Raw genomic sequence first — 7,634 nt, forward strand, 5'->3', positions numbered from 1 at the left:
AGGCTAGAAGAGGACTGACCTAGCAACTCATGGTGTGCCAAGATCAAATCCGATGTTAGAGGAAACAAAATTACAAGTCAAATAAGAACAGTAATGAAAAATACAGAGAAGAATCAAGTTGGAGGTTTCAATGCCTAGATAATTTAACCTAATTCGAAAAAGAGCTATTTTTTTATATATATATATATATATATAGGGAAAAAAAAACTATGGAGCGTTGTGGTGCTTGTGACACCGTCATAGCGTAGTCGCGTGCACCCGACTACCTCCATCCACATAAGTTAGTAGCATTGTTGTGCTACAGAACAGTGTCGCGGCACTACCTGGAATCCGACCCTTTTGTCTTTCACACCGTGCCGTAGCACCAACCAGTGGGCAACACTCTTGCCTGAGTGTCGTCCTTTGATTTGTATAGATGAGAGTGACCCTAATCGCCGACTCAATATGCTTACTATATTGGGGACAATACCAAGTGAGGAGTTGGGAACATTACTACACAAGAAGAAATTCACTCCTTCTTACCTTTAAAGTAAGTAGATAGGTTGTTCATTTAAATGCTAACTACGGGACTTGAATAGTAAATTTATAAAAGTGCAGCTATCTGCTAGCTCACAACGGCTTAAACAAAGATATTTAGTGTTGATAGAATTTGAAATGTTCAAATTAATTAAGGGAATTAGTATAATGTATGAGAAACATTATAATATAAAGTAAAATTTTCCTTGAATTAGGTTCAAAAATTAAAATTTATAATATGAGAGCATTAATACTTGAATATGATTCAAATATTAAATTGATGTGAATTGGATTCATATTAAACTATAGGTTAAAATTAATATGAATTGGATTCATATTAAATCTATAGGTTATGAGAGAATATGTATATTAAAATATGATTTATATATACATTAAATTAAATATATGATATTTAATTAATTAATTAATTAATTTAGATTTAATTAGATTAATTTAATTAATAATTAATTGATTGATTGATTAAATTTGATTTAACTAATATTTTCATTGCATCCAAGACAGGCATCAGAAAAGGAATTGTTCGAAGTACTTGGCTGAGAAGAAGAACATCAAAGAATGTTAATATGATTTGCTTGTCTTAAAATATTATTTGGTGGAGAATGATAATTCTGCCTAGATAATTGATTAAGAAGCCACTAGTCATGTTTGTTCTTTTTTACAGGAAATTAGTTCTTTGAGGCAGTTGAACGTTGGTGAGATGACCATGAAGGGGAAATGGGAGAGGTCATCTCAGCCGTTGTTATGGGGAGCATTAAATTATCTTTTAAAAAGTATTTTTGTTATTAGATAATGTTTATTTAGTTCCTAATATAAAAAGAACTTAATTTTTGTTGCTTGTTTACTCGATCAATTGTATTCAACCACTTTTTCTACAAATAAATTGTTTATTTTCAAGAATGGTGTTGAGATTTGTTCAGCAACTTTAGAAGATAATTTATATGTGCTAAGACCGTTAGCATCGAAAATGCTCCTCAATACTGAATTATTCAAAATGGCAATAATTAAAAATAAAAGACAAAAAATTTCTTTTAAAGAAAATGACCACCTTTGGGATCTAAGACTAGGACATATAAATCTCAATAGGATTGAGAAATTGGTAATGAATGGACTTTTAAATGAGTTAGAAAAAAATTGAGTACCAGTATGTGAGTCATGCTTTGAAGGCAAGTTGACTAAAAGACCTTCTACTTGAAAAGGTTATAGAGCCAAAGAACCCTTAAAACTTGTACATTCAGAACTCTGTGGTCCGATAAATGTTAAAGTAAGGGGAGGTTTTGAATATTTCATCTCTTTTATAGATGGTTATTCAAGATTTGGGTATCTTTACCTAATACAACATAAGTTTGAAACTCATGAAAAGTTCAAAGAGTATAAGACTGAAGTTGAAAACTTATTAGGAAAAGCAATTAAAACACTTCGATCTGATGGTGGAGAGTATATGGACATGAGATTCCAAGACTATATGATAGAACGTGAAATCACATCTAAACTCTTAACACCTAGTACATCTCAGCAGAATGGTGTATTTGAGAGGAGAAATATAATCTTGTTGGACATGGTTCAGTCTATGATGATCTATGCTTAATTACCTGAATATTTTTGAAAAATACAATAGAGACTACAGTGTACATCTTTAACAATGTTCCATCTAAAAGTTTTCTAAAACACCTTTTGGGTTATGAAAAAGTCGTAAAGGTAGTTTATAACATTTTAGGATTTGAGGATGTCCAGCACATGTGATGAAAACAAACCTAAAAAAAACTAGAACCTCATTCAAGGGTATGCCTGTTTGAATGTTATCCCAAAGAGAACAGAGGTAGTCTCTTTTATGATCCTAAGGATAACAAGGTATTTGAATCGACAAATGCCACGTTTGGAGGAAGTGAAGGAATCAAATTCCTCGCTGAAGCATGTGAACGCCATATAATTCAGAATTCAATTTGATAAATAGTGAAATGCAGAGAAGTTAACAAACTAAAATTTTTGCAGGATAAACATTTAATAAACCTAAGCATGCAATTTATAGAGAGTTTAAAGAAGAGAAGACCAACCCTTGATGGAAAAACTCTTCATACAATTCCCGTCTTAGGATCACGAATCCTGATGCTGCTATACTCGAACAAAATAGGCAACAACCAAATCTTGAGAACACAAGTACTCAATCACCTTGTTATTCTCTTGGAACAAGGAATTGGTTGTGTGGGCTCCAAAATCTTTTGGCAGAGAGAACTTTTACCAGAGAGAGTTCTTGGAATTTTTTAGAGAGATCTTAATTTTTACCGTGATTTCTTTCTCCTTATGTGTTTTCCAAAAAGAAGATAAAGGAGAATAATGAAGGAGAAGGAGTTAAAATTACATTACTAAAATAATAATAATATAATATTTATATTATATGGTTAATTAATTGATTAACAAACAATATAATATGCATTATAATCATATTAAAATTCAATTCTCTCTTATGACCTTTAGATTTAATATGAATAATATTCACATTAAATTTTAATCATAGTATTTCTATAATTCTTATTTATATAAATCATATTTGAATCTCATTCAAATATTTATCTCTTGCATATTATATAGTTTTAATTATAAATCATTTTTGTAATTAATTATAGTTTATAATGTATCAATATACATGATACTTTATATTAATCATATTAATATAACTAATAACTAAATTTCCTTAAATAATTATAACAATTCAAATTATTTCAAAAACAATTATTCCTTGTTTTTTTATCCATAGTGAGTTAACAAGGAGATCTTACAGACCTATAGATTAGAAGTTCCAAAGATATGAGATTAATCAATTAAACTCTTTAATTAGATTAGTCAACATTCATTAATTATTGGTCAGTTCACTAAAGACCGACATCTACACTCTTCGCACTGTATATATATATTTCTGTGTCCACGGATTTAATTAATCAATAGTAAGTTGACACTTCAAATATTGTCCATAACTATAGATGGGTCAAATTATCATTTTACCCCTATATTTACGTCTAACTCCTTAAATACTACTGATCACTCTAATGAACAAACAATCTATAGACCAACTATAAACTAACCCCACTCGGGCCAAATAAGAGGGTAAGGCCTCATTGTTCAAAACCTGTAATCAGCTATTAGGAGAATAATTTATCTACTTTTTCTGACTACGAGAAAGAGTGAATTTCATCTTGTGTAGTTGTGTTCCTAGCTTCTTACTCAGACAAATCCTCAAAATTGTAAGCATATTGAGTCAGAAAAACTTGTCACTTTCACTCATACAGATCAAAGGATCGCCCTCATATACAAGAGTTAATAACTCACTTAAAATTAAGGTCAAATCACCTATGGTCATCCTAGTGAAATGTTAGTCTCTTCAAGTAACAAGGTTATATAGATAAATCAATCATTTTGCGATCCAATCTTATATACACTTTTTATATAGGATACCCCCACTCACATTTCTCCACATTGACAATATGGATCATATCGTCTGTAACACTTACAACTCATGTAACAATTACAAAATGAACCATATTTGCAGTGTCACTAAGATAAGGTACCCAATCTTATCTATATATTGCAAACATTTTAGGTTATTACTTGAGCATGATCCACTTGTATGTCTACTACATACTGTTCAAATTACATTAAACAACCTTGGATCTTAGTTTCTTGGATTGAGTTAATGCTATCTAAATGTCAAATAAAATACTTCTTATTTTATTGAATATTTAATTTGTATTTATAAATTACAAACTGCAAGATACACGATTTAGGACACTAAATCCAATAAGAAGATCATACAAGAGATCACAAATCGTGCAGTAAATTAATTATAAGTGAAATTTCCAATGAAAATGACAGTACATCAACAAGAGTTGTTCATAATTCTAGCACATCAAGAAGGGTTGTTGATGTTCTAAGCTCATCTAGTCAAATAACTTCTTAAGAGTGGAGAGAACCTCATCGTAGTGGGAGGGTTATATACCGTCCTATGTGATATATGGGTTTAATAGAAGCCCACATTACAAGAAATATCACTTTTGATAGCATTTTATTTAAAATGCTATTATAAAGAAAAAGAAAAAAATGGCGGGATATAGCTAAAAAAAGCGGGAGGTTAATTATAGCTATGGCGCGCGTTCATAAAAGACTAAAAAAAATGTTACTTGAGAGCTCAACCCATTAGTATCTTTCTCCCTCTGTTTCTCCATCTTTCTCCCTTTCATTCTTCCTTCATTCGAGGATTGAGGATTCTCCATTTTTCTTCTCCAGCAATCTCTTTTGTTCACTCATCAAACATCTCGCACTTCAGTGACGACCATCTACAAACAGAAATATTAAAATTTAGGGTTTCTTTTCTTCTTCTTCCCCCACTTTCGGTCGCAACCACCCAAACTTCAACTTTCTCTCGATTTCACATTTCCCCTCACATAACTTTCTTGATTCTTCCCTCACTCACCTTCAGTTAGTTCCTTCACCACCACAACCGCGGTTCTGCTGATACTTGGTCATGCACGTCATCATTATCCACCGTTGGTAAGCTGCAATTCTCTCCCTCTCTCTCAGATCTTTCCAAAGAGCATTCTTTTTCCCTAGACATTCATCTTCTCAGTTTTCTTATTCAACGTATCCACATGCCCGAGCATTTTGGTGACGATTCGTTATCTGCGATTGAGGTAATCTTAGAACTCAGTGTAGTGGATTAGATCTATGGCCTTTATTGTAGCATATAACGAGATTAGTGGGTTAATAATCTTATATTATAGTTTTGTTTGCTTTTCTATAACCTCAAGTCTTTAGTTTCGAATTATATTTCTCCACATATCGCAATATTTTCTTCCAAATTTTGTATGTGTTGCCTTATACCCTTGTTTGAGGTCAGACTGCATTTTGTTTCGTGCAAGGATATCTTGAGAAGGTTCTTTTATCATTTAGAGATGGTTTGGTTGAACAAAGGTTGGGGCTATGTAGGAGATAACAAGTTATTTATGTGGATTTTATTGGATTTTTGGTGAAATTAAAAGTCTAATGTCACTCTGGTAATTATATGCAAATGATTTTTTTGTAAATATATCCATCTCGTTGATTTAGGGCTGAAAATCTTGACTCTTTGTGTAGCAGAACAGGCGCAGCCGACTGAAGTGAAAAACGGGGTGAAGCCGCCGGTTTTCGGAGCAGACACACACAGAGGGAGAGAGAGGGTCGGAGCGACCATTGACTTCGGACGCGTGGATTTCTCCGGCAGCATGCAAGCAAGGTGACCGGCGTGGGTTCACTGGTCGAGACTTTAGGCGGCGGTTCGTTTTCGTCGTGAAGGCTGCGTCCGGCAGAGGTTGGTTCAGAATCCTTGTCAGCGAGAGAGAGACGCGCGGGTCTACGTGTGGTTCGCCAGTCAGGGGTGGTAGTGCACGATTTTTGGGCTGTTTGTTTTGCAGTGGGTTGTTCTCGGTTTCAGAGAAAACGTCTTGTACAGATTTATCGGTACCAGTGGATATTAAAATTATAGATTGGTGATTATTGTTGATTATCTGTAATTGTAAATTCCGTATTGCTCATAATAAAATTCATTTAAGCTGGTTCTCAAAGTGGATGTAAACCAAACTGGTCAAACCATTATATATGTTGGTATTCGTTCTTTACTGTTTTTTATTTATTCTGCTGATTATTTGCGTTCTGATTAGCCATCCAAGTTAGATTCAAAAATTTTCACAGGCTAAAACTATATAGAGGTGAGAGAATGAAAGATACGAACACATGGGTTTTTGGCTTCATTATCTGCAAATGAATAAAAGAGCATATAGAATTTTATTACTTCTGTTGGCTTTGTAGTAGATTCATGTGCCCGATTTATATTAGTATTTTTCTTTTGGGTCCTAAAACCTGAGAATTTCCAGGAGCACCGTTAGGTATAAATCTTCAACATCCATGAATATCTTCATGTTTTTTAAAGCATTTACTTTTCTATATTTATTTGATGCAACTCTGAAGAACAACTGAAAGGATCTTATAAACAAAATGTTATATCATTATGATTATGTGATACGATTCTATAGAAAAGTTCAAAGTGTTTTCCAGTTTTTTGGAAGGGTCATTGAAACATTTCTTACCTGTTGCTGAAATATTATTTCTGTAAAGAACTTCTTTTAGAGTCCTCTCCCCCAAAACATCTTAAATGTTATATCATATGGTTTTAAAATTTAGATTTTAGTTTCTATGGTTTGATAGAATTTCACATATAGTCTCTATGGTTTGTTAAATTCTTTTAAATAATCTCTATAACAAGGACTATTTATGAAACTTTTATCAAACCATAGAGATAAATTCAAATTGATATAAGACCTAAATTTTAACTTCTTCCCAATTTAGGGACAAAATTTTCAATTTATCCTTTAAATTATATATTATTACAAAATAATAATTTTACAATTCTTTAACATAAAACATGTTCATAAATAAATTAATAATACTTTATTATCCACTGATATTTAGTGAGTAACTATCACTACTTTGCAATTATTTAAACTAGAATTCAATTTCTTTTTATGCTTCCAAACACATATCTGAAAACATAAAATAAACTCTATTTTCATTTAATCCCTTGTTTTTAAATTTCTGTTTTCAGATTCACTATCAAACAGACCCTAAAATACTCACTAAATAACTCCACTATCGGGGACAAACTACGCAATTACATGTAACATGAACTAAATGTTATTAACTGGTGGGACCTAATTTGAAGTGCTAAAGTTGAAAATTGGTTGTCATCTGAGTGAAAAATTTAACCCGTCCTACCGTAGGTGAGATGTACTCATGATAACTGATAAACCCAAAGGAACACATAATTGGTGGACTCGAAGGAGTACTTAATCTGGTGGACTCGAAAGCGCACGTAATCTGATGAACGTGAAGGCACACTTAATAAACTAGTGGACCCAAAGGAGACACGTAATTAGGTGGGCCCGAAAGTTCACATAAACTAAATATAAGGTGTATATAGCTTTGGTAGGTAGGCAATTGCCACTAAACTGATCTATCATGAAGTATACAATAAAAGGCCCCATAACATAAAATCATAGCATAACATCTCATAAATT

At 32.5% G+C, this 7,634-nt stretch overlaps 1 long non-coding RNA gene across 1 annotated transcript; it reads left to right on the forward strand.

Annotated features, from left to right (window-relative positions):
• The first annotated feature begins 4,656 nt into the window (after positions 1 to 4,656).
• LOC150037969 (uncharacterized) lies at positions 4,657 to 6,179 on the forward strand. The gene is made up of 2 exons (XR_016527939.1): positions 4,657 to 5,216; positions 5,662 to 6,179. It is a non-coding gene; the product is annotated as an uncharacterized LOC150037969 (long non-coding RNA).
• The last annotated feature ends 1,455 nt before the right edge of the window (positions 6,180 to 7,634 follow it).

This window comes from Benincasa hispida, chromosome 2, assembly GCF_027475165.1.
Source record: "Benincasa hispida cultivar pf3 chromosome 2, pf3_genome.v1.1, whole genome shotgun sequence".
NCBI classification, from domain to species: domain Eukaryota; kingdom Viridiplantae; phylum Streptophyta; class Magnoliopsida; order Cucurbitales; family Cucurbitaceae; genus Benincasa; species Benincasa hispida.